The sequence below is a fragment of the Pristiophorus japonicus genome, chromosome 14 (genome assembly GCF_044704955.1).
Source record: "Pristiophorus japonicus isolate sPriJap1 chromosome 14, sPriJap1.hap1, whole genome shotgun sequence".
In the NCBI taxonomy this organism is placed as follows: domain Eukaryota; kingdom Metazoa; phylum Chordata; class Chondrichthyes; family Pristiophoridae; genus Pristiophorus; species Pristiophorus japonicus.
In genome coordinates, this window is record NC_091990.1 from 169301542 (window position 1) to 169329328 (window position 27787).

The following is a 27787-nucleotide window of genomic DNA, read 5'->3' on the forward strand; positions in this document are numbered from 1 at the left end:
TCCGAAAAGTACCCATTTACTCCTACTCTTTGCTTCCTGTCTGACAACCAGTTCTCAATCCACGTCAGCACACTACCCCCAATGCCATGTGCTTTAACTTTGCACATTAATCTCCTGTGTGGGACCTTGTCGAAAGCCTTCTGAAAGTCCAAATATACCACATCAACTGGTACTCCTTTGTCCACTTTATTGGAAACATCCTCAAAAAATTCCAGGAGATTTGTCAAGCATGATCTCCCTTTCACAAATCCATGCTGACTTGGACCTATCATGTCACCATTTTCCAAATGCGCTGCTATGACATCCTTAATAATTGATTCCATCATTTTACCCACTACTGAGGTCAGGCTGACCGGTCTATAATTCCCTGCTTTCTCTCTCCCTCCTTTTTTAAAAAGTGGGGTTACATTGGCTACCCTCCACTCGATAGGAACTGATCCAGAGTCAATAGAATGTTGGAAAATGACTGTCAATGCATCCGCTATTTCCAAGGCCACCTCCTTAAGTACTCTGGGATGCAGTCCATCAGGCCCTGGGGATTTATCGGCCTTCAATCCCATCAATTTCCCCAACACAATTTCCCAACTAATAAAGATTTCCCTTAGTTCCTCCTCCTTAATAGACCCTCTGACCACTTTTATATCCGGAAGGTTGTTTGTGTCCTCCTTAGTGAATACTGAACCAAAGTACTTGTTCAATTGGTCTGCCATTTCTTTGTTCCCCGTTATGACTTCCCCTGATTCTGACTGCAGGGGACCTACGTTTGTCTTTACTAACCTTTTTATCTTTACATTCCTATAGAAACTTTTGCAATCCGCCTTAATGTTCCCTGCAAGCTTCTTCTCGTACTCCATTTTCCCTGCCCTAATCAAACCCTTTGTCCTCCTCTGCTGAGTTCTAAATTTCTCCCAGTCCCCAGGTTCGCTGCTATTTCTGGCCAATTTGTATGCCATTTCCTTGGCTTTAATACTATCCCTGATTTCCCTAGATAGCCACGGTTGAGCCACCTTCCCTTTTTTATTTTTACGCCAGACAGGAATGTACAATTGTTGTAATTCATCCATGCGGTCTCTAAATGTCTGCCATTGCCCATCCACAGTCAACCCCTTAAGTATCATTAGCCAATCTATCTTAGCCAATTCATGCCTCATACCTTCAAAGTTACCCTTCTTTAAGTTCTGGACCATGGTCTCTGAATTAACTGTTTCATTCTCCATCCTAATGCAGAATTCCACCATATTATGGTCACTCTTCCCCCAAGGGGCCTTGCACAATGAGATTGCTAATTAATCCTCTCTCATTACACAATACCCAGTCTAAGATGGCCTCCCCCCTAGTTGGTTCCTCGACATATTGGTCTAGAAAACCATCCGTAATGCATTCCAGGAAATCCTCCTCCACCGTATTGCTTCCAGTTTGGCTAGCCCAATCTATGTGCATATTAAAGTCACCCATTATAACTGCTGCACCTTTATTGCATGCACTCCTAATTTCCTGTTTGATGCCCTCCCCAACATCACTACTACTGTTTGGAGGTCTGTACACAACTCCCACTAACGATTTTTGCCCTTTAGTGTTCTGCAGCTCTACCCATATAGATTCCACATCATCCAAGCTAATGTCTTTCCTAACTATTGCATTAATCTCCTCTTTAACCAGCAATGCTACCCCACCTCCTTTTCCTTTTATTCTATCCTTCCTGAATGTTGAATACCCCTGGATGTTGAGTTCCCAGCCCTGATCATCCTGGAGCCACGTCTCCGTAATCCCAATCACATCATATTTGTTAACATCTATTTGCACAGTTAATTCATCCACCTTATTGCGGATACTCCTTACATTAAGACACAAAGCCTTCAGGCTTGCTTTTTTAACACCCTTTGTCCTTCTAGAATTTTGCTGTACAGTGGCCCTTTTTGTTCTTTGTCTTGGGTTTCTCTGCCCTCCACTTTTCCTCATCTCCTTTCTGTCTTTTGCTTTTGCCTCATTTTTGTCTCCCTCTGTCTCCCTGTATAGGTTCCCATCCCCCTGCAATATTAGTTTAACTCCTCCCCAACAGCACTAGCAAACACTCCCCCTAGGACATTGGTTCCGGACCTGCCCAGGTGCAGACCGTCCGGTTTGTACTGGTCCCACCTCCCCCAGAACCGGTTCCAATGCCCCAAGAATTTGAATCCCTCCCTGCTGCACCACTGCTCAAGCCATGTATTCATCTGCGCTATCCTGCGATTCCTATTCTGACTAGCACGTGGCACTGGTAGCAATCCCGAGATTACTACTTTTGAGGTCCTACTTTTTAATTTAGCTCCTGATGATTGCTGTCAGTTGGGGATGCTTGGAAATTCGGGCTGTGGGACTGTTTCACTTAATATTTTCATTCCGTCTGGAAGTGTGATCCTGATCTGCCTGGAGCTCACCCCTTTAACTTCCTACTCTGACAGCTCACTCTTTGGTCTCCTGCACTGTTCCAATTAAGCTCAACACAATCTTCAAGAATAGTATTATCTTTCTGCTGTGCACTCTGCACCTCTCTTGACTTCAGCAACTTCAGACCTTAGCCACACTGTCCATTTTCTTCATAGTATTGCATGCTTGTGATATTCAGTGGAATTGTCAGTGTCTGGGCAAAAGAAGGGTTTGACATTTTGGAGACCTTTCATCAGGGGACTGTGCTGGTAGGTTCTGACGTTATGGAGTGGACCTGTCAGCCTCTTCTCACAATTGACTGATCCACCTTGTTGCACTGCATTTTCTGTTTTCATTGCATATCTGCTACATTTGCAGAATTTTTATTTTCCCATTTTTTAAATCCTTTCCTGTATCTGTTCAAACCACCACCTTTTTATTTGCATATTCTTTTGACCTTTCCATAAATCTTTCTTATTTCTGATTACATTTTTATATCATCTAATTGTTTTCTATTTAGAAGTTTGCAGATAATTTAACCAATAACTCTCTCTCTCTCTCGCTCTCTCTCGGTGTTGATTTCCTCTCCGCTTTTTTCTCTATCATTAAAATGTCTGTTTATCTTTCAGCTACCAGATCTTGATAAAAGGTACCTGCCCCAAATGTCGTAATGTCTTCTCTCAACAGATGCTGAATGACTTACTCTGCATATTATGTTTTATTTCATATTTCCAGCATTTACAGGTTTTTTTCTTTTGATTTCAACTATGCCTATTCACATTTCAAAAGAAAAATCAGCGTTCTCCATTGGGACTGGAGACCATTGGTATCATACAATCATCAGTTGGAGGGTGGGACAGGAGTATGCGTATGGGTTAATGTCTTTTAAAATAGTGGGTAGAGGAATATCATAAATGTATTAAGCATCAACTGTTGGGGGGTCAATTGTAAATTGTAAACTTGTCTTTAATGCTTTAAAAACAAAATTTTAAAAATTGTACAGCAGCTTAATCAACATCTAGAAAAGGAAAATGCAGATTCATGTTTTTCTGAGTCTTCATCATTACTGTTATCTTTCCCTGAAATAATGAATATTGCAGTTTAAGATAGTCAAATCAACATATCCTCAAATGCCCTAATCTTGGGCATGCTTCTAGATTCTATGAGTCAGCAACAGAAACCGATGGGTTAGTCAACCAGATTTGTTTTGTTAATTTAGAATGCACTGCCGAGTGGGATTATTGTAGATGTGAATGAAAGGTCCCAGTCCACAAATTAACTTGTAACTGAGGTTAGGTTCTCAATGGAAGGTACTGGATTCTGTAAAGTTGCATATAAGAATCATAGAATGATAACGCACAGAAGAATGCCATTCGGCCTATCATGCCTTTTGCCAGCTCTTTGAAAGAGCTTTCCAATTCGTTCCACTCCCATGCTCTTTTCCATAGCCCTGTAAAATTTTGCCCTTCAAGTATTTATCCAATTCCCTTTTGAAAGTTATTATTGAATATGCTTCTAGCATCTTTTCAGGCAGTACATTTCAGATCAAAACGCGCCACACAATTTTCCTCGCTTCTGGTTCTTTTGCCAATGAATGTAAATCAGTGCTCTCTGGTTACTGACCCTCTGCCACTCGAAGCAGTTTCTCCTTATTTACTGTACCAAAATTTGCCAAGCTTTTGAACACCTATCAAATCTCCCCGTAACCTTCTCTACCCCAAGGAGACCAATACCAGTTTCTCTAGTCTCTTCATGTAACTTGAAGTCCTTCATCCCCGGTACCATTCTAGTAAATACACCCTCTCTGAGGCCTTGAGATCCTTTATAAAGTGTGGCGCCCAGAATTGAACACTTAATACTCCAGCTGCTGGGGGAATAACAAGTGATTTATAAAGATTAAGCATAACCTCCTTGCTTTTTGTACTCTATGCCTCTGTTTTTATAAAGCCAAGGATCCCATATGCCTTTTTAACAGCCTTCTCAACTTGTCCTTCCACCTTCAAAGATTTGTGTATATATATCCTCAGGTGCCTGTCCCTGCACCCCCTTAAAAATTGTATAATTTAGTTTACATTGCCTCTCTTCATTCTTACTACCAAAATGAATCACTTCACACTTCTGAGTTAAATTTCATCTGCCCATTTCACCAGTCTGTCTGTGTCCTCTTGAAGTCTGTTACTATCCTCCTCACTGTTTACTACATTTCCAAGTTTTGTGTTATCTGCACATTTTAAAAATATGGTCTGTATACCCATTTGCAGGTCATTAATTGAGGTATGATGTCTGAAATCCGTAAACTTCGGGACTGAGGTCGTTCCGGATTTCGGAACGTCTTTGTCTGGGACGAGGAAGGTAGGTAGCGGGGGGGTTGGTCGGACTGCTGGAGATTGGGGTTGTCAGTCGGGCCGAGGCGGGGTGGGGGGTGGCGTCGGGCGGCCAGAGGTCAGGCTGAGGCCGGGTGGCTGGAGGTTGGGCCGAGGCGGGGGAGTCTGGATTTCGGAACATTTTCCGGTTTCCGGATGACTCCGCCACGGATCTGCCTGGTGTCCGGATTCCGGAACATTGAACAAAAACTGTGCATCCCTACTCTGTCTTCTGTACCTTTGCCAATTTCTTATCCACGCAGCCACTATCCCTTAAATCCCTGGGGCTTCAATTTTGCTACCAGTCTATTATGTGATAATTTATCAAACGCCTTTTGAAACATACACTGTACACATCATCAACCCTCTCTGTTACTTAATCACAGAACTCAATCAAGTTAATCAAACACGATTTGCCTTTAACAAATCTGCTGATTTTCATTTATTAACCTATATTTTTCGAGGTGCTAATTAATTTTGTCCCGGATTAGTGACTTCAAAAATTCCCCACCGCCAACATTTGGCTAACTGGCCTGTAGTTGCAGGGTTTATCCCTCTCCTCTTCTTTGAGCAGAGTTCAAGTTCTCTGGCATCACTCCAAAATCTAAGGAGGATAGGAGGATTGGAAGATTGTGACCAGAGCCGCTGCAAGTTCCATCCTTACTTTCCTCAACAACCTAAGATACATCCTGTGTTATTGGGTTACTTTTCTACTTTTAAGTGCTGCCAACCTTTCAAGTACCTGCTCTTTAGCTATTTCTGTCTATTACTGCCTCCTTTACAGTGATATTGGCAGAATCCTCTTCTTTCGTAAAGGTAGAAGCAAAGTATTCATTTAATACCTCTGCCATGCCCTCTGCCTCCACAAAAAGACCTTGTTTTGATCCCTAATCGCCCCCCCCCTCCACCTTTACTCTATTACTATTCATATGTTCATGAAAGACTTGGTTTCCCTTTTATGTTGTAGAAAATAGGTGCAGGAGTAGGCAATTCAACCCTTCAAGCCTGCACCGCCATTCACTATGATCATGGCTGATCATACAACTTCAGTACCCCTGCTTTCTCTCCATACCCCCTGATCCCTTTAGCCGGAAGGGCCACATCTAATTCCCTTTTGAATATGTCCAACGAACTGGACTCAACAACTTTCTGTGGCTAATCTATTCTCATACTCTTTCTTTGCCCCTTTTATTTCCTTTTCAGTTCTCTCCTGTACTTTCTGTACTCTGCTTGGTTCATTACTGAACCTTACATTTATCATGAACCTCCTTTTTCTGTTTCATTTTAATCTCTATCTTTAGTCAGCTGTAGCTTTGGATGCCTTTCCTTTCCCCCTCGAGGGAATGGGACTAGTCTGTACCTGCACTATCCCCTCTTTGAAGGCCTCCTATTGCTTTTACTCTTTTACTCTTTTATCACCTGGGCCAGATCCTCTTTCACAAAAATTAGCCCTCCTCCAGTTGAGTATTTTCACCGTTGATTTTTCCTTGTCCTTTTCCATATCTACTCCAAACGTAATGATATTGACATCACTTTTTCCTAAATGCTCCCCCCCCCCCCCACCCCCGCCAACTGAAACAAGCTACACTAGCCTCACTTCATTCCCTCGCACTAAATGCAGCACTGCTTCCTTCCTCGGGCTGGAAAAATACTGATCAAGAAAGTTCCCATGTACACATTACAGCAATTCCTCCCCCCATTTGCCCTTTCCCCAGTCTATATTAGAATAAAAAGTATGAATTTGTAAAATTAGTTTGATTTTCATATTGAAATATCTGCCCCGTTCAAGAAATTATTTTTGGTTGAAAGGCAGAATTATGAAGCTCCAAAATGATAGGAAATACACCAAATAAAGTCTGAATTTTTTCTGGGGCCCACTGCAAAATAAATACTATGCTTTCAGCATGCAGTAGTTCCTAAAAGCTGCAATTTAAAGTACCTTTGTTTTTAAAGTGCTCAAATGTTTATACCTGCAGCTTAGTTTATGATATGTGAATGTCCCTTTGCACTTTAATTCTAAGTCCTTGTCTGTGTCTATATTCAGGGATGTTTTGAGCTGTCAGCTTTTATAGTTTTCTGAGTTGGCACAGTGATGAGTGGCCCAATACTGATCACAGGTAGCTTCCTAGGGAGTGCGAAGCCTGGACACTGATTCCACAGAGGTTCGGCAAAAACACAAAGTAAGTTGCTGAGCAAATTCCATATTCTCTCTCGTACTCGTTTGTTTTCCAGGTTCAGTGCAACATTAACATGTAAGCTCATGTCTCTTATCCCTTGTCTGATGTATGGGGGCAAGAAGGGTGAGAATATATAAAACATAAAATATTGGAAATGCCCAGTTCTCATGTAAAGTTAATATTTAGGTTGGGACCCAACTTCCTTTTGAGACTTCAGTGACCTGATTCATTTTAGATTCTCAACATTTATATTGTATATATTTGTGTGCAAGGCCAGAAGCTTGTGACAACAAAAATAAAATACTGCAGATACTGGAAACACTCAGCAGGTCAGGCAGCATTTGTGGAGAGAATAGACAAGCTGGTGTTTCTGGTTTGGACCCTTTGTCACAGCAAAGGATTTGAACCCAAAATGTCAACTTGTCTTTGTTCCCCTGATCTGCTGATGCTTCCAGCATTTTCTGTTTTTGTTTCAGAAATTGATGTCCCTGTTTGAGACTGTAAGTTTGAGGGGCTTTTCTTGTATGTGGGTCAGACCCAGACTCAAATTTGCCTCCTGGCTGGTTCCATCCTATGGAGAAATGTCTCCAAAGCTGATTGACCTAGCAGCTCTGCTCTACTTCTCCAATGTTGATATTTAAATGCCAATTTATCACATTTGGCTTCCATCGCTGATTTAAAATCAGAATACCCATGAGGATAGATACAATGAAATGAGATTTAAAATCAGCATCAAGAGCCTGGACTGGAAACAGGAGGGAGTGTTGCATACAGTGCAAGAGGAGGGAGGCAGCAACTGATGGGAACATGCTGCTTGAAATGAGAGAGAGCGGAAACAAGCTGTATTCTTGGATATCAGTTGGCATGATGGTAATCGTGATGGATTTTGTAATGCTGACCCTCCTCTTATGAAAGGGGCAAGGATTTTTGAGGGGAACTTTGTATATATAATTAAATGCAGAGGTTTTATCTTTTTATCTCATGAATGTATTTGCTGCTGCTGCAGTTTACCTTTTTTTGCTAAACTGTTAACTGCAGCATTACCAAGTGAGCTTTTTCTTTTTGTGACAAAGGAAGACATTATTTTGGGTACATGTTTTTAGTAATATATCCATGTAGTGTTCCATGTTATTTTCAATTGTCATCATATGGAGCGCAAATCGAATTGAAATGATAAAGCACAATTTTTTGTCTTACCCCCTAATTTGATATAGGCGCAGTTTTATATCTATATTCAGTCCCTGAAAATGCCCTGACAATACCATTGTGGAAATAAGCCATTCTTTTCTTTTAAATATCCTATCAAATTAACCTACATTATTAAAGCAGTCTCTGAAGGCAAGCCATCAGGTATTCTGGGAAGTTGGGACATATTTAGAGATTAAATGAGTAGATATGACTTTCCAGTTCTTTCTTTCAGAGCAATGAGAGGCTTAGAGAAATTATGCTGTGCCTTTGAGAAAAAATTGTAGTGCAGCACCTGTAGAGATTTTTTATTATAGATTTAATTTTAAAAGTGTACGGATTATGCTATTGGGATGATGTGATCTGTTTTTTAAAAAAAGAACCTGGCATTCTCAGCTATATATAAAATAAAGATTCATCGTTCCCTCATGCTTCATGGCCCCCTACAATACGCTGAATTAGCTGTTTTTCATATTTCGGAACGGTATTTAGGGTGCTTCAAATGGCCTCAAAACCCCTAAACTAGGGAGAGGAATTTCATCAATCAGGTTTCCTGGTTACTAACCATACCATTGACCCCTGGAAAATGTGTGTGCATGGACATTGGGATCAGTTGTGGTGGTTCTCAGTTAAATAACCTGTCATGCTTCTTGTATAGACTCACAACACAAGGAATATGTAACTTTGGCAAGGTACAAAAAGCCTTTCATTGCCTGTTTACTATATGCCAACAAGAGTCACTGGGAAAAGAGGAGAATTTAAAACACAATTTTTTTTCGGGATATGGGCGTCGTTAACTAGGTCAACATTTATTGCCCATCCCGAGTTTCCCAGAGAAAATGGTGGTGGGATTTTTTTTCCTGAATCGCTGCAATCTGTGAGGAAGATGCTCCATCAAGCTGTAAGGTAGGGAGTTCCAGGATTTGACCCAGAGGTGATGAAGGAATGGCGATATATGTCCGAGTCTGAATAGTGTATGATTTGAAGGGGAGGTGTTGGTGTTCCCATGCATCTGCTGCTCTTGACCTTCTAGGTTGTCCTCCAAGAGATGCAAATGTGAACGTCTTTGGCAGGCAATTGGTTTCACCATCCATCACCAGATATGGCTGGATCACATAAAGCTTTATAGGGTCCTGTTCATCGCTGAAACTGCCCACTATTTTAAGATCATCCATCCAGTAAGGCAAAGATAACACTCAGCTTCTCTTCTCTTCACCACAAAATCATCTTCTCAAACCCCCCTTCCCTGCCTCTTCCTCCTCCCTCATCTGCAACAATAAATGCCAGGAGCTCATGGACCTTTTTGTTACAAAGATCAAGAGCATCTATCTCTCCTACTTTACTCCCTCCCCCAGCCCAACGGGTCAACTGTCTCTCGGGTTCCCCCAGCCCTAGCTCTAAATCTGCACATTTCTGTAGTTTTCTTATCTCCCATATGCCCTCTCAAAGCTCATCTTGTCGATGAGACCAACCTCCTGCTCTCTCGACCCTATTCTTACTAAACTGCTGACCACTGCCCACCTCGCCCCCCCCCCCCCCCCCCCCAACTTCCCTTCCTGGCTCCCGTGTTAGCTGATACTGTTAACTGTTCTCTCGCCTCAGGTACTGTCCCCCTCTCTTTCAAATCTGTCGTCAAAATCCCTCTCCTTTTTAAATAAAAAACAACCCGTGACTCCTCAGTCCTTTCAAACTATCATCCCATCTCCAACCTCCCTTTCCTCGCCAAAGTCCTTGAACGTGTTGTTACCTCCCAAATTCATGGCTGTTTCTCAGAACTACTTGTTTGAATCCCTCCAATTGGCTTTCTGTCCCACCACAGTACTGTAACAGGTCTTCCAAGGTCACAAATTACATCCTAATTGACTGCGACAAAGGCAAACTATCCCTCCTCATGCTTCTCGACCTGTCTGCAGTCTTAGACACAGTTGACCACACAATTCTGCTCCACCGTTATCCAGCTGGATGGAACTGCTCTCGTCTGGATCCATTCCTGTCTTTCCAGCCATAGCTGTAGAATCATCTGTAACGGCTTCTCTTCCTGCATCATTACCTCTGGTGTCCTCCAAGGATCTATCCTTGGCACCTTCCTATTTCTCATCTACACGCTGCCCCTTGGTGACATTTTCCAACGACACAGCGTGAATTTTCACATGTACACTGATGATACCCAGCTCTGCCTCTCCTTCACCTCTCTCAACCTTCCACTGTCTACGCTGTCGGACTGACTGCTGGTCCACAACATCCAGCACTGGATGAGCAGAAATTTCCTCGAATTAAATATCGAAGACCAAAGCCATTATCTTCCGTCCACGCCACAAACCCCGCTCCCTTGCCACTGATTCCATCCCTCTCCTTGGCAACTGTCTAAGGCTGACCCAATCTGTTCGTAATCCTGGTGTTAGGTTTGATCACTAAATGAGCTTCCGATCGCATATCCGCACCAGCACTAAGACTGCCCATTTCCACCTCCGTAACATTGCCCATCTCTGCCCATGCCTCGGCTTATCCGCTGCTGAAAGCCTCATCCATTTGTTACCCTTTGTTACCCCTAGACTTGACTATTCCAACGCACTTCTGGCCAGCCTCCCTAATTCGACCCTCCATAAACTTGAGGTCATATAAAACTCTGCGGCCCGTGTCCTAACTTGTACCAAGTCCCACTCACCCATCACCCCTATGCTCGCCGACCTATATTGGCTCCCAGATAAGCAATGCCTCGATTTTAAAATTCTCATCCTTATTTTCAAATCCCTCCATGGCCTCACCCCTCTCTCTCTGTAATCTCCTCCAGCCCTACAATCTTCCAAGATCTCTGCGCTGTTGGTGGCCGTGCCTTCAGTTGCCTAGGTCCTAAGCTCTGGAAATACCCCCCTAAACCCTTCCACCTCTCTTTCCTCCTTTAAGATGTTCCTTAAAACCTACCTCTTTGACCAAGCTTTTGGTCATCTATCCTAACATTTCCTTACATGGCTTGGCACCAAATTTTGTTCGGATTCATTTCATAGGCAGTCCCTTGGAATCAAGGAAGACTTGCTTCCACTCTTAAAATGAGTCCTTAGATGGCTAAACAGTTCAATACGAGAGCCACAGTCCCTGTCACAGGTGGGACAGATAGTTGTTGAGGGAAAGGTTTGGTGGGACTGGTTTGCCGCATGCTCTTTCTGCTGCCTGCGCTTGATTTCTGCATGCTCTCGGCAATGAGACTCGAGGTGCTCAGTGCCCTCCCAGATGCACTTTCTCCACTTAGGGCGATCTTTGGCCAGGGACTCCCAGGTGTCGGTGGGGATGTTGCACTTTTTCAGGGAGGCTTTGAGGGTGTCCCTGTAACGTTTCCTCTGCCCACCTTTGGCTCATTTGCCGTGAAGGAGTTCCGAGTAGAGCGCTTGCTTTGGGAGTCTTGTGTCTGGCATGCAGACAATGTGGCCTGCCTTGCGGAGCTGATCAAGTGTGGTCAGTGCTTCGATGTTGGCCTGGTCGAGGACGCACCATGAAGCACCTTGGGATGTTTGCTTCATTAAAGGCGCCATATAAATGCAAGTTGTTGTTGTAGTGGTCATATGTTTGGGAGGTGCTGTCAAAGAAGCCTTGGCATGTTGATGCAGTACATATTTTGAATAGTATATGTGGGAGCGAAAGCCTGTATTTCTGAAACGCTTCAGCGCAGTCTGGAGAAATCGAAGGACATGAAGGTTGAAGATTGAGGTTTGGATCAAAACAGGCTGCTAGATGATAAGGAGTCATTTAGCCATTCAAATGTGTCCATCTGATGACCTGTTTATACTACTTCATGGTGGGAGTCAATTGAAGCAGTGAGACTTGATTTCGGGATAATAGTGGCTGGTCATTTATCTGTATGTTAACTATCTGCATGTATCATCGATACTATCTATGCATGGAATCCAAGAAACTCCTGCTGATCACCTGGTTTGTGTACAGTCATTCATGACATTGTCTGTATGCTAATTATTTGAATGTACCATTTGTTACTATGTGAGGAAACGACCTGGTTTGTGTACAGTAATTCACGACATCTGTATGTTAATTATCTGTATGTACTATGCAAGGAAACGAGAGTTCAAAGGCTTTTTTGGTATAACAATGAGAGGGAAGGCTGTTTGAGACACAAGACACTAGACACTCGGAAGGTGTGTGCCTCAGCAGCCACTGGAAATGGGAATAAGCAGAAAGCTGGCTTGTGAAGTGTTTGTGTCTCAGTAGCATTCATACTGGGTCTGTATAGTATGAATATTTAAAAGACCCAACCCTGCCATTCCTACAACTGACTGTATGTGTAATTCGACTTTTAAAGCAACGAAGCAAAAAGAGCAAGAAAGCTGTTCAACAGTACACACTGCAACCACGGTACTCTGGTGGTGGAGATTTAGTCTAGTGGATGAGGTGCCGAACAAGTAGACTTTGCCCTGGATGGTGTTAAGCTTCTTGAGTGTTGTTGCAGCTACACTCATGCAGGCTATTGGGGAGTATTCCATCATACTACTGTCTTGTGCCTTGTAGTTGGTAAGGAAGCTTTGCGGAGTCACAGAAACATAGAAAATAGGTGCAGGAGTAGGCCATTCGGCTCTTTGAGCCTGCAACACCATTCAATATGATCATGGCTGATCATGCAACTTCAGTACCCCATTCCTGCTTTCTCTCCATACACTTTGATCCCTTTAGCCGTAAGGGCCACATCTAACTCTCTTTTGAATATATCTAACGAACTGGCCTCAACAACTTTCTGTGGTAGAGAATTCCACAGGTTCACAATTCTCTGAGTGAAGAAGTTTCTCCTCATCTCGTTCCTAAATGGCTTACCCCTTATCCTTAGACTGTGAGCCCTGGTTCTGGACTTCTCCAACAACGGGAACATTCTTCCTGCATCTAATCTGTCCAATCCCGTCAGAATTTTATATGTTTCTATGAGATCCCCTCTCATTCTTCTAAATTCCAGTGAGTATAAACCTAGTCGATCCAGTTTTTTTCTTGCGTCAGTCCTGCCATCCCAGGAATCAGTCTGGTGAACCTTTGCTGCACTCCCTCAATAGCAAGAATGTCCTTTCTCAGATTAGGGGACCAAAACTGTACACATTATTCAAGGTGTGGCCTCACCAAGGCCCTGTACAACTGTAGTAAGACCTCCTTGCTCTTCTACTCAAATCCCCTCGCTATGAAGGCCAACATGCCATTTGCCGCCTTCACTGCCTGCTGTACCTGCATGCCAACTTTCAATGACTGATGTACCATGACACCCAGGTCTCATTGCACCTCCCCTTTTCCTAATCTGCCGCCATTCAGATAATATTCCGCCTCACTGTTTTTGCCCCCAAAGTGGATAACCTCACATTTATCTACATTATACTGCATCTGCCATGCATTTGCTCACTCACCTAACCTGTCCAAGTCACCCTGCAGCCACTTAGCATCCTTCTCCCAGCTCACACTGCCATCCAGCTTAGTGCCATCTGCAAACTTGGAGATATTACATTCAATTCCTTTGTCCAAATCATTAATGTATATTGTAAATAGCTGGGGTCCCAGCACTGAACCTTGCGGTACCCCACCAGTCACTGCCTGCCATTCTGAAAAGGATCTGTTTATTCCTATTCTTTGCTTCTTGTCTGCCAACCAGTTCTCTATCCACGTCAATACATTACCTCCATTACCATGTGCTTTAATTTTGCACACCAATCTCTTGTGCGGGACCTTGTCAAAAGCCTTTTGAAAGTCCAAATGCACCACATCTACTGGTTCTCCCTTGTCCACTCTACTGATTACATCCTCAAAGAATTCTAGAAGATTTGTCAAGCATGATTTCCCTTTCATAACTCCATGCTGACTTGGACCGATCCTGTCACTGCTTTCCAAATGCGCTGCAATTACGTCTTTAATAATTGATTCCAACATTTTCCCCACTACCGATGTCAGGCTAACCAGTCTATAATTCCCTGTTTTCTCTCTTTTTGCAGAGATTAGCAACTCTCTGCAGAATAACCAGTCTCTACCTGCTCTAGCAGCATGGCATTTATGTTGCTGATCCAGTTGGGTTTCTGTTCAGTAGTGACTCGTGGGATGTTGATGGGGGATTCGTGGATGATAATGCCGTTGATTGTCTACGGGAGGTGATTAGGCTTTCTCGTTGGAGATGGTCAGAGCCTGGCATTATGCAGTGCAAGTATTACTTGCCACTGATCAGCACAAGCCTGGATCTTGTCCCAAGTCCTGTTGCATTTGGAATTGTAAATCATGCTGAATATTCGATCATCAGCAAACAGCCCACTTCTGACCTTTTATGATGAAGGGAAAGTCACTAATGAAACAGCTGAAGATTGTTGGGGCCTCGGATGCTGTACTGATGAACTAGAAGTACAAGACCAACAAACAAAAAGGGCCACATTACAGCAAAATTCTAAAGGGGCAAAGTGTGTTAAAAAGACAAGCCTGAAGGCTCTGTGCCTCAATGCGAGGAGCATTCGTAATAAGGTGGAAGAATTAAGTGCGCAGATAGCTGTTAACGGAGATGATGTAATTGGCATCACGGAGACATGGTTCCAGGGTGACCAAGGCTGGGAACTCAGCATCCAGAGGTATTCAACATTCAGGAAGGATAGACAAAGAAAAAGGAGGTGGGGTGGCATTGCAGGTTAAAGAGGAAATTAATGCAATAGTAAGGGAGGACATTAACTTGGATGATGTGGAATTGGTATGGGTGGAGCTACGGAATACCAAAGGGCAGAAAACACTGGTGGGAATTGTGCACAGATCAACAAACGGTAGTATTGAGGTTGGGGACTGCATCAAACAAGAAATTAGGGATGCGTGCAATAAAGGTATAGCAGTTATCATGGGCGACTTTAATCTACATATAGATTGGGCTAACCAAACTGGTAGCAATGTGGTGAAGGAGGATTTCCTGGAGTGCATTAGAGATGGTTTTCAGACCAGTATGTCGAGGAACCAACTGGAGGGCTGGCCATCCTAGACTGGGTAATGTGTAATGAGAAAGGACTAATTAACAATCTTGTTGTGCGAGGCCCCTTGGGAAAGAGTGACCATAATATGGTAGAATTCTTTAATAAGATGGAAAGTGACAGTTAATTCAAGACTAGGGTCCTGAACTTAAGGAAAGGTAACTTTGATGGTATGAGATGTGAATTGGCTAGAATAGACTGGTGAATGATACTTAAAGGGTTGACGGTGGATAGGCAATGGAAACATTTCAAGATCACATGGATGAACTTCAACAATTACACATCCCTGTCTGGAGTAAAAATGAAATGGGGAAGTTGGCTCAACCGTGGCTAACAAGGGAAATTAAGGATAGTGTTAAATCCAAGGAAGAGGCATAAATATTGGCCAGGAAAAGCAGCAAACCTGAGGACTGGGAGAATTTTAGAATTCAGCAGAGGAGGACAAGGGTTTAATTAGGAGGGATAAAATAGAGTCTGAGAGGAAGCTTGCTGGGAACATAAAAACTGACTGCAAAAGCTTCTATAAATATGTAAAGAGAAAAAGATTAGTGAAGACAAATGTCGGTCCCTTGCAGTCAGATTCAGGTGAATTGATAATGGGGAACAAAGAAATGGTAGACCAGTTGAAGAAATACTTTGGTTCTGTCTTCACGAAGGAAGACACAAATAACCTTCTGGAAATACTAGGGGACATAGGGTCCAGTGAGAAGGAAGAACTGAAGGAAATCCTTATTAGGCAGGAAATGGTGTTAGGGAAATTGATGAGATTGAAGGCCGATAAATCCCCGGGGCCTGATAGTCTGCATCCCAGAGTACTTAAGGAAGTGGTCCTAGAAATAGTGGATGCATTGGTGATCATTTTCCAACAGTCTATCGACTCTGGATCAGTTCCTATGGACTGGAGGGTAGCTAATGTAACACCACTGTTTAAAAAAGGAGGGAGAGAAAATGGGTAATTATAGACCGGTTAGCCTGACATCAGTATTGGGGAAAATGTTGGAATCAATTATTAAAGATGAAATAGAAACGCATTTGGAAAGCAGTGACAGGATCGGTCCAAGTCAGCATTGATTTATGAAAGGGAAATCATGCTTGACAAATCTTCTAGAATTCTTCGAGGATGTAACTAGCAGAGTGGACAAGGGAGAACCAGTGGATGTGGTGTATTTGGACTTTCAAAAGGCTTTTGACAAGGTCGCACACATGAGATTGGTGTGCAAAATTAAGGCACATGGTATTGGAGATAATGTACTGACGTGGATAGAGAACTGGTCGGCAGACAGGAAACAGAGTTTCGGGATAAACGGGTCCTTTTCAGAATGGCAGGCAGTGAGTAGTAGAGTGCCACAGGGCTCAGTGCTGGGAGCCCAGCTATTTACAATATACATTAATGATTTGGACAAAGGAATTGAATGTAATATCTCCAAGTTTGCAGGTGACACTAAGGGTGGTGGTGTGAGCTGTGAGGAGGACGCTAAGAGGCTGCAGGGTGACTTGGATACGTTCGAGGAGTGGGAAAACAAATGGCAGATGCAGTATAATATGGATAAATGTGAGGTTATCTACATTGGTGGCAAAAACACGAAGGCAGAATATTATCTGAATGGCAGATTATGAAAAGGGGAGGTGCAACGAGACCTGGGTGTCATGGTACATCAGTCATTGAAAGTTGGCATGCAGGTACAGCAGACGCTGAAGAAGGCAAATGGCATGTTGGCCTTCATAGCGAGGGGATTTGAGTATAGGAGCAGAGAGGTCTTACTGCAGTTGGACAGGGCCTTAGTGAGGCCACACCTTGAATATTGTGTTCAGTTTTGGTATCCGAATCTGAGGAAGGACGTCTTGCTATTGAGGGAGTGCAGCGATGGTTCACCAGACTGATTCCCGGGATGGCAGGACTGACATTTGAGGAGAGACTGGATCGACTGGGCCTCTATTCACTGGAGTTTGGAAGGATGAGAAGGGATCTCATAGAAACATATAAAATTCTGACGGGACTGGACAGGTTAGATGCAGGAATAATGTCCTTGATGCTGGGGAAGTCCAGAACCAGGGGGCATAGTCTAAGGATAAGGGGTAAGCCATTTAGGACTGAGATGAGGAGAAACTTCTTCACTGAGTTGTTAACCTGTGGAATTCTCTACCGCAGAGAGTTGTTGATGCCAGTTTGTTGGATATATTCAAGAGGGAGTTAGATATGGCCCTTACGGCTAAAGGGATCAAGGGGTATGGAGAGAAAGCAGGAAAGGGATGCTGAGGTGAATGATCAGCCATGATCTTATTGAATGGTGGTGCAGGCTCGAAGGGCCGAATGGCCTACTCCTGCACCTATTTTCTATGTTACTGCAGCAATATCCTGTGGTTGAGATGATTGGACTCTTAACAATCACAGCCAGCTTCCTTTATGCCTGTTATGACTCCAGCTATTGGAGAGTTTTCCTCCTGATTCCTATTGGCTTCTTGGTGCTACACTCAGTTGAATATTGCCTTGATGTCAAGAGCAATCACACTCTCCTCACCTCAGGAATTCAGTTCTTGTGTCCATGTTTGGATGAATCCTGTAATGAGATTTGGAGTAGAGAGGTCCTGTTGGAACAAAAGCTGAGCATTCATGACCAAGTTAGATTTGTCTTTTTGTAGCCAGGATATACCAGGGCATTTTTCTATATGACAGGTCGATGCCGCTGTTGTAGCTGTACTGGAATAGCTTGGCTATGGCGTGGCTAGTTCTGGAAAGTTGTCCACCTTGTCAGTGCTGCAACATGGATCTTGATGACTTGGGGGCAGTGCTGTGTGGCGGGGTCAGGTTGGTGGAGGACCTTTGTCTTACGGATGTTCAGTGTAAGGCCCATGCTTTCGTACGCCTCAGTGAGGATGTTGACTGTGACTTGGAGTTCAGTCTCTGTGCGCAGACGCAAGCGTTCTCCGCGTACTGTAGCTCGACCACAGAGGTTGATACTGGCCTGGAGACGACTAAGGTTGAACAGGTACCCACTGATTCTGTAGTTTAGTTCCACTCCAGAGGGGAGTTTGTTGAGTGTGAGGTGGAGCACTGCAATGAGGAAGATTGAGAAGAGGGTTGGCGTGATGACGCCACCCTGCTTGGCCCCGGTCCGGACGTGGATTGGGTCTCTGATAGATCCGTTGGCCATGATCATGGCTTGCATGTCGTCGTGGAGCAGGCGGAGGATGACGACAAACATTTGGGGGCAGCCGAAACGGAGGAGGACGCTCCATAGTCCATCGCGGTTGACAGTGTCAAAGGCTTTTGTAAAGTCAAAGGCGACCATGTACAAGGGTTGGTGCTGTTCCCTGCATTTCATCAGCCTATTATCAGCAAGGGCAGACATAGACAATGAGATTCAACACCGTTTCTAGTGAGCCAGTGCAACCTTTGGCCGCCTGAGGAAGAGAGTGTTTGAAGATCAGGCCCTCAAATCTGGCACCAAGCTCATGGTCTACAGGGCTGTAGTGATATCCTCCTGTATGGCTCAGAGATGTAGACCATATACAGTAGACACCTCAAATCGCTGGAGAAATACCACCAACGATGTCTCTGCAAGATCCTGTAAATCCTCTGGGAGGACAGACACACCAACATTAGTGTCCTCGACCACGCCAACATCCCCAGCATCGAAGCACTGACTACACGGGACCAGCTCCGTTGGGTGGGCCACATTGTTCGCATGCCTGACTCACGACTCCCAAAGCAAACGCTCTACTCGGAACTCCTACACGGCAAGTGAGCCCCAGGTTGGCAGAGGAAACGTTTCAAGGACACCCTCAAAGCCTCCTTGATAAAATGCAACATCCCCACTGACACCTGTGAGTCCCTGGCCAGTGGAGGAAGAGAATCCGGGAGGGCCCTGAGCACCTCGAATCTCATTGCCGAGAGCATGCAGAAAGTAAGCGGAAGGAGCGTGCGGCAAACCAATATTCCCACCCACCCTTTCCTTCAACCACTATCTGCCCCACCTGTGACAGAGACTGTAATTCCCGTATTGGACTGTTCAGTCATCTAAGAACTCACTTTTAGAGTGGAAGCAAGTCGTCTTCAATTTCAAGGGACTGCCTATGATGATGACTTTTGGAGAACTGGTCCTCAGCACTACAGCTGGGTTGTTTATGGGGCCTTTATCCTTTGCTGCATCCAGTGTGTAACAGAACCAGCCAGGGGGCAGGCTATCTTAGATTTGGTCCTGTGTAATGAGACAGGATTAATAAACAATCTCCTAGTAAAGGATCCCCTCAATGAGTGATCATAGCATGATTGAATTTCAAATCCAGATGGAGGTTGAGAAAGTTGGATCTCTAACCATCATACTAAGCTTAAATAAAGGAGACTATGAAGGTATGAGGGCAGAGTTGGGTAAAGTGGACAGGGAAAATAGATTAAAGTGAAGGACGGTTGATAAACAGTGGTGTACATTTAAGGAGATATTTCACAACTCTCAAGAAAAATATATTCCAGTAAGGAGGAAAAGGTGTAAGAGAAAAGATAGCCATCCGTGGCTAACTAAGGAAATTAAGGACGGTATCCAATTTAAAAACAAGGGCATACAAAGTGGCCAAAACTGGTGGGAGGACAGAAGACTGGGAAGCTTTTAAAAGCCAGCAAAGAATGACTAAAAAAAAATTGGCAGATGTTGGAAAGTGTGAGGTCATGCACTTTGGCAGAAGAAAATCAAAGAGCAAGTTATTATTTAAATGGAGAAAGATTGCAAAGTGCCGCAGTACAGCGGGACCTGGGGGTACTTGTGCATGAAACACAAAAGGATAGTATGCAGGTACAACAAGTGATCAGGAAGGCCAATGGTATCTTGGCCTTTATTGCAAAGGGGATGGAGTATAAAAGGAGGGAAGTCTTGCTACAGCTATATATGGTATTGTTGAGGCCACACCTGGAATACTGTGTGCAGTTTTGGTTTCCATATTTACGAAAGGATATACTTGCTTTGGAGGCAGTTCAGCGAAGGTTCACTAGGTTGATTCTGGAGATGAGGGGGTTGACTTATGAGGAAAGATTGAGTAGGTTGGGCCTCTACTCATTGGAATTCAAAAGAATGAGAGGTGATCTTATGGAACTGTAAGAGTACTTAAGGAAGTGGCCCTAGAAATAGTGGATGCATTGGTGATCATTTTCCAACAGGCTATTGACTCTGGATCAACTCCAATGGAGTGGAGGGTAGCTAATGTAACACCACTTTTTAAAAAAGGAGGGAGAGAGAAAACGGGTAATTATAGACAGGTTCGCCTGACATTAGTAGTGGGGAAAATGTTGGAATCAATTATTAAGGATGAAATAGCAGCGCATTTGGAAAGCAGTGACAGGATCGGTCCAAGTCAGCATGGATTTATGAAAGGGAAATCATGCTTGACAAATCTTCTGGACTTTTTTGAGGATGTAACTAGCAGAGTGGACAAGGGAGAAATCGTGGATGTGGTGTATTTGGACTTTCAAAAGGTTTTTGACAAGGTCCTGCACAAGAGATTCGTGTGTAAAATCAAAGCGCATAGTATTGGGGGTAATGTACTGACGTGGATAGAGAACTGGTTGGCAGACAGGAAGCAGAGAGTCGGGATAAACGGGTCCTTTTCAGAATGGCAGGCAGTGACTAGTGGAGTGCCGCAGGACTCAGTGCTGGGACCCTAGCTCTTTACAATATACATTAACGATTTAGATGAAGGAATTGAGTGTAATATCTCCAAGGTTGCAGATGACACTAAGCTGGGTGGCGGTGTGAGCTGTGAGGAGGACGCTAAGAGGCTTCAGGGTGACTTGGATAGGTTCGGTGAGTGGGCAAATGCATGGCAGATGCAGTATAATGTGGATAAATGTGAGGTTATCCATTTTGGTGGCAAAAACACGAAGGCAGAATATTTTCTGAATGGCGGCAGATTAGGAAAAGGGGAGGTGCAACGAGACCGGGGTGTCATCAATCATTGAAAGTTGGCATGCAGGTAAAACAGGCGGTGAAGAAGGCAAACGGTATGTTGGCCTTCATAGCTAGGGGATTTGAGTATCGGAGCAGGGAGGTCTTACTGCAGTTGTACAGGGCCTTAGTGAGGCCTCACCTGGAATATTGTGTTCAGTTTTGGCCTCCTAATCTGAGGAAGGATGTTCTTGCTATTGAGGGAGTGCAGCGAAGGTTCACCAGGCTGATTCCCGGGATGACGGGACGGTCATATGAGGAGAGACTGGATCAGCTGGGCCTTTATTCACTGGAGTTTAGAAGGATGAGAGGGGATCTCATAGAAACGTATAAGATTCTGACAGGACTGGACAGGTTAGATGCGGGTAGAATGTTACCGATGTTGGGGAAGTCCAGAACCAGGGGACATAGTCTTAGGATAAGGGATAGGCTATTTAGGACTGAGATGAGGAGAAACTTCTTCACTCAGAGAGTTGTTAACCTGTGGAATTCCCTGCCGCAGAGAGTTGTTGATGCCAGTTCATTGGATATATTCAAGAGGGAGTTAGATATGGCTCTTACGGCTAAAGGGATCAAGGGGTATAGAGAGAAAGCAGGAAAGGGGTACTGAGGGAGTGATCAGCCATGATCTTATTGAATGGCGGTGCAGGCTCGAAGGGCTGAATGGCCTACTTCTGCACCTATTTTCTATGTTTCTATTATGAGGGGGCTTGACAAGGTGGATGCAGAGATGATGTTTCCACTGATGGGGGAGTCTAGGACTCGAGGGCATTATCTTAGAATAAGGGGCCGCCCATTTAAAACAGAGAGGATAAGAAATTTCTTCTCTGAGGATTGTAAATCTGTGGAATTCGCTGACTCAGAGTTGTGGAAGCTGGGACATTGAATTAATTTAAGACAGAAATAGACAATTTCTTAAACGATAAGGGATTATGGGGAGTGAGTGGGGAAGTGGAGCTAAGTCCATGATCAGATCAGCCATGATCTTATTGAATGGCGGAGCAGGCTTGAGGGGCCGTGTGGCCTATTTCTTATGTTCTTATGTTCAGTGCGCTTAGCCGTTCATCACATGGACTGAATCGAATTGGCCGAAGACTGGCTTCTGTAATGGTGGGACGTTGCTTGTTTAATTGTCTACCACCATTTGTGGCTGGATATGACAGGACCAGAGCTTTAAAAACTTTGGGGAAATATATTTATGGTGTTCCCAGGGAACATGGGCATGTGGAGAACATAGTTGAGATCTGTACCATCTGTGCCAATGCCATCTGTAACTATCTGCCAAGAGATGTGTCGGAGTGTCTTGGAATAACTTGCTGCTAATTTTGTTCACTCATTTACTGATGGGCAGTAATTTACAGCTTAGATCTTAAACTCAGCATGGAAGGGTAAGATTTGACCAATTTTTTATTTATGATAGCAAGTGAGAAGAAAAAGCTTGCACTGATGTGTCTTTCACAAACTCGGAGCATCACAAAGCATTCCATAGCCAGTGAAGTACTTTTTAAAGTGTAATCATTGTTGTAATGTAGGGAAACACAGCAGCCAATTTGTACCCAAGGTTCCACAAAGATCAATGAAATAATTGTTCAGATAACTTATTTTAGTGATGTTGATTCAGGGATAAATGTTTGGTAGGACACCGGGGAGAACTCCCCTGCTCTTCGAATAGTGCCATGGGACCTTTGGCATCCACTGCAGAGGGCAGATGGGGCCTTGGTTTCAAGTGTCATCAATATTCGACAGCTCAATATTAAAATGATTAAATTATTATTTGTTCTACCACATTTGATGTCATCAAGCTGTTAACCAATCCCTACCTCAACAGTAAAAAAAAATCTCCAACATCTTTCCTTTATTTCCACAGAAGCTGTTGGCTGTTCCCAGTCCACTTAACTGTGCTGCTTAGAATTTAAACTTCTCAAGAAGTTTATTTCCTTTCAAAGCTGCATTTATTTTTGAAAACGACCTTTTTAAAATTGAGAAATCTCATAATGCAGGATCCCACAGTCTGCCCCCTCTTATCTTCCTCTCTCTTTCTGCTTCACAGGAGTCAGCAGTTAGTATGTTTACATTTTCTAACTGGCAGCACAACACATTTGAGGTCATTAGAAGTTTTCTGTGTGTTTCAGAAGTCAACTTATTTTTTGAAATGAGCTCAGATTAGGATAAGAAAAGACTCTTATACCCCCTTCTCTCTCACCTCATTCTTCGCACAAGGAGTAGTGGAAATCTGGTATACGCCTCCAAAAAGCTGCTGAGGCTAGGTCAATTGAAGATTTCAAAACTGAAATTGATAGATTTTTGTTAGGCAAGGATATTAAGGGTTACAGAACCTAGGTGGGTAGATGGAGTTAAGATACAGATTAGCCATGATCTAATTAAATGTCGGAACAGGCTTGAGGGATTGAATGACCTACTCCTTTTCCTGCCTCTCACATTTAGCCTTTGTTTCAGAGAGGTGAGGGGAGAGGGATAACTTCAACCCAATTCACAGCATAAAAAGGCTCTAATACAGCACTAATTGGCAATCTTACTCCGAAAGGTCATAAACTGGTGGTGTATGCAATGGAATAATTTAGCACTGGTGCAGTAATGGCAGCTCTTATTGGAGTGGGCTTTACTTTTCTAATCTATCCTAAAAATTTACTGACGAGTGCTGATGTTGACGACAACTTCTTGAAATATAGTATTTTGTTCTCCAGCATTAACATCCCTCACCTTTCATCCAGTACACAATTTCACATGAAAAGGGGTGGCAGTGCCTTATTGGAGACATTTTGGCAATTTTAGTTCATGTAATAGCCCATTTAAAAGATCAACTGCAGATGTGGTGAATTAGTCAATTCAACATGGCTAACACCTCAGTAGACTCTGCAACTGCCTGAATACAAGCTTTTAATGAATTTTTTTATGCTTTAATTTGATTTCTTTTAAAATTACGACTGTAAATTTATAGCGCCAGATACAGTTGCCGACGTGTTGTTGTCATGTAGCCAATGGCCTCATTGCATCATCTGTTATAAACAAGCGTGTTGAAGCATCTTACGAAGTAGGTTGCCATGGTGACAGTGCTCCTTTAAGTGTACATAACAGATTCACAGAGTTTGCCAGACTCAGTGCAGAGGGTGCAACTCATATGGAGACTTGAAATATTGTTTGGGGAAAGCATTCCTCACTGCCAGAGATAGCACTTCAATTCTGATCAAACCAATCAAAGTAGACTGGTATTTACGTGTTACTACGGCTATTTCTCTGAAGAATCCTTATCCAAGGAATGTGATGTTTTTTCAATTATGTTATGCAATGGTTTGAAGATTTGCGGATTATCTGAGTTAATTAACAAGGCAGAGCTCTCTGTGTGCGCGAGATCTCCTTACAATTAGAATTCAACCCGAGAGTCTTGCCTAATAGAAAACCAGGCTTTTTTTTTTACAGTAATGTTGTTCTGTGTATCCTCAAGGAGACCAAATGGTAAGATGTGGCCCAGTGGGTTTTTGTTGTTTTTGGCTGATTCCAAGTCTGTAATCATTGTGTCAGTTACATCATTGTCTCAGCTAGACATAGTTCTCAGATTTGAGAATATAGTTATGAGGCTGTATCTTGCAAGCACTTCTGTAGATAAATAAGGGAGGATCTCTGATTCTGAGTGTTATATTGCACATTTTGCACTGGTATGCATTTGTTCTTTGTTGCGTTGAGCAAGACGGGCAGTATAATTCTGCTGAAATTGCATTGCTTCTGCATTTTGTCCAGCAGTGTGAGGCTACCTCATTTTTAAATTTAAAAGAAACTTGGGTGATCCACCAAGTCACCTTTTAAGATTATGATGATAAACAAATCAACTGTTTTCAAACAGGCTGCGCAACTTCTGATTTTCCTTTTTGGAGATGGTGTGAACAGGGAGTATAACTTTGCACTGTCCTGTCTGCTCGTTCTGCTCTGAAATTGATATTGGTATGATGTTCGTACTAACAGTATATATGGCATCAGAGAATTCTCTGCCTCTGATACAAACATTCCAGAATCAGTTAATGATGTATAAAATATGTATTCATGCTGGGCAAGCTGGTGTATTTAGGAGGCTCGCACTGTTATTGCTGTATTGTATCTATTTTCCATCTTGCTGCCTACTATCCTTTCCATGGACCACTGAATCTTTGCTGTTTTTGCCAGTATTTCTGTTCTATCCTTCTGCTTTTGCGATTCTGTCTGGTTTCCTCTTCTTGGCTGTCCCATTGCTGTTCACTTTCAACAGTTCTGAACTGCTGCCTGATTATTGTTAACATGTGTGCTGAATTGTGCATGGGTCAACAGAGAGTTTCCTAAATCTCTAGGGGCTAGCCTTGACTTTGTTTTTTCTTCCATCATTTTCTCAACCCTAAGGGATCATCGGAGCCATCATGGGTGTGTAGCCACCATCGTAGTCACATTGTGTCCTCTTCCCATGCTCTTCTGATTCCTTTCTATATCTCATGAATTTTTCAAAATTTTCATAGTTTACCACCTTTCCAAGTTCAATGTCAATCTCCTTCCTGAGGTAGCCTCCCTTCTTTCTTCCCTCAGTCTCTGCACCGAGCAACTTCTTTTTGTTAATTTTAACTTGTGTCTCATCTCCCCTTCAATTTTACTGCTCTCTTATTCTCCCTCAGTCTCACTCTTCATATTTACTCCCCCCATTAACATCCTTGGTCATCCCTTGACCTTGTTGTCTTTGTGGCCTTTCTCTGCATGAACTCGCAATTATTGACTAAACTGTTATCTCCTTTTGCATCCACACCCTTCTCTCCTTCACTCTCATTATCCTTCTCATCCATCACTGAAAAAAATCCATCTCTTCCAGCTCCTTACAAACTTGCTTTCTAACTGCTAACATCCTTGCCTTTGGCCCTGCACCCTTCCTGATAACTGTAGCTGTTGAATTGCTTAAATGCCTTTTTTCTGTCTTTGATACACTTGTCTCCACTTAATCATCAGTTGTCACATTTCCATTGATCACATAAGCATTACTGTGCCTTGCTGTCTGTCCTCAGTGAAAATTACTTACTATTCCAAGATAATCCTGGAACATAAAGACAATGAAGAACATAGATGATCAGAATATTCATTCAGCTAATCTGCACCTCAACTCCATTTACCTGTCTTTGATCCATATTCCTTGATAGAGCACTTGCTTTGGGAGTCTCGTGTCGGGCATGCAGACGATGTGGCCCGCCCAACGGAGCTGGTCGAGTGTGGTCAGTGCTTCGATGCTGGGGACGTTGGCCTGAGCGAGAACACTGACGTTGATGTGTCTATTCTCCCAGTGGATTTGCAGGATCTTGCGGAGGCAGCGCTGGTGGTACTTCTCCAGCGCTTTGCGGTGTCTACTGTATATGATCCATGTTATGTATTTAACCCCTTGTATCCTGTATTACACTGCCACCAGAGGGCCTACCTGTTGGAGTCCCAAGGGATCCCACCATCCCTCGGGAGCACGGAATATAAGCAGCCCACTCACGAGGTACCTGCACTCTGGAATCGCATTAAAGGAGCTAAGGTCACCCTTGCTTATTGTACACAGTACTCAGTTTCATCCTTTATTATGAACATAACAATTGGTGACGAGGTAACGAACAACCGCGCAAAAATGCAAAGAACAGTTGGTATCCTGGAGAAGTTCTCAGAAGGGGACAATTGGGAGGCCTTCGTGGAGAGATTCGACCAAAACTTCGTGGCCAACGAACTGGAAGGGGACGAGAACGCTGCCAAACGAAGGGCGATCCTCCTAACTGTCTGTGGGGCAACAACATATGGCCTCATGAAGAATCTCCTAGCTCCGGCAAAACCAACAGAGAAATCCTATGAAGAATTGTGTACGCTGATCCGGGAGCACCTAAATCCTAAGGAAAGCGTTTTGATGGCGAGATTTCGGTTCTACACGTGTCAACGATTGGAGGGCCAGGAAGTGGCGAGCTATGTCGCCGAACTAAGGCGCCTCGCAGGACACTGTGAATTTGAGGGATTCTTAGAACAAATGTTCAGAGACTTTTTTGTACGGGGCATTGGCCATGAGACAATCCTTCACAAACTGTTGACTGTAGAAACTCCGAATCTAAATAAAGCCATAACGATAGCCCAGGCATTTATGTCCACCAGCGACAACACCAGGCAGATTTCGCAGAGTAAAGAAGTTTCGGTCAGTACTGTGCATAAAGTAACGTCAGTTTTGAGCAGAAATATACATGGCAGAACGTACACGCCGGTTGCTGCTGCCCGACCTCAGATGACCCAGAGTCCGCCATCAATCGTTAATGCGAGGCAGTTAACACCTTGTTGGCGCTGTGAAGGTGATCATCGGTCCTATCAATGCCACTTCAAGCACCATGCGTGCAACGGTTGCAGAACAATGGGACACCTCCAGCAAATGTGCAGGCGAACTGCAAACTACCACATTGCAGAGGAAAATCGATCCACTGTGGATCAGGCTGAATTGGCGACTCGTACCGAGGAGGCTGAAGTGTACGGGGTACACACATTCACTACGAAAAGTCCACCAATAATGTTGAAAGTAGAACTGAATGGAATTCCAGTATCGATGGAACTGGACACGGATGCGAGTCAATCCATAATGAGTAAAAAGGCCTTCGACAGGCTGTGGGGCAAAAAGGCACACAGGTCCAAGTTCAGCCCCATTCACACCAAACTAAGAACTTACACCAAGGAACTAATCCCTGAAATTGGCAGTGCAGAAGTCAAAGTCTCCTATGACGGAG

The 27787-nt window shown here is 43.6% G+C and overlaps 1 protein-coding gene across 7 annotated transcripts in view; it reads left to right on the top strand.

Annotated features, from left to right (window-relative positions):
• The window catches only part of dagla (diacylglycerol lipase, alpha), a 519984-nt gene that overhangs the window by 225886 nt on the left and 266311 nt on the right, over window positions 1-27787 (top strand). The window contains exon 3 of one of the 7 annotated variants that reach the window (XM_070899843.1): window positions 6814-6949. The exons of 5 other annotated variants lie outside the window; for them this stretch is intronic. The gene's annotated coding sequence lies outside the window, so the exon portion shown is untranslated. Of the gene's footprint in view, window positions 1-6813; window positions 6950-27787 lie in introns of those variants that run through there. One more of the 7 variants, XM_070899848.1, reaches the window with a different exon arrangement.